Source organism: Etheostoma spectabile, chromosome 6 (genome assembly GCF_008692095.1).
Source record: "Etheostoma spectabile isolate EspeVRDwgs_2016 chromosome 6, UIUC_Espe_1.0, whole genome shotgun sequence".
Classification (NCBI taxonomy): Eukaryota; Metazoa; Chordata; class Actinopteri; order Perciformes; family Percidae; genus Etheostoma; species Etheostoma spectabile.
The window spans coordinates 31,359,194-31,359,394 of NC_045738.1; the positions used below are offsets into that span (position 1 = coordinate 31,359,194).

Sequence of the window (201 nt, forward strand, 5' to 3'; positions counted from 1 at the left end):
AAGCTCACCGTCCATCACTCGCATCTCAAACCAGCCGTCGGTACAGTTGGAGACAGACACCAGCAGAGCACAGTGAAATCTCTGTGACCAGTGCAGACGTAGTAACGTCGCTCATGAAACAATGTCTGATTATTTAAATGAAATGAGCTGGTTTGACCAGGGAGATGCAAGAAATATGCACTAGTCCAGAACACAGGACCT

The 201-nt window shown here is 47.3% G+C and overlaps 1 protein-coding gene across 1 annotated transcript in view; it reads left to right on the forward strand.

Annotated features, from left to right (window-relative positions):
• Window positions 1-201, forward strand: part of LOC116691599 (single-minded homolog 1-A) — a 26,579-nt gene that overhangs the window by 23,384 nt on the left and 2,994 nt on the right. The gene's annotated exons all lie outside the window — the stretch shown is intronic.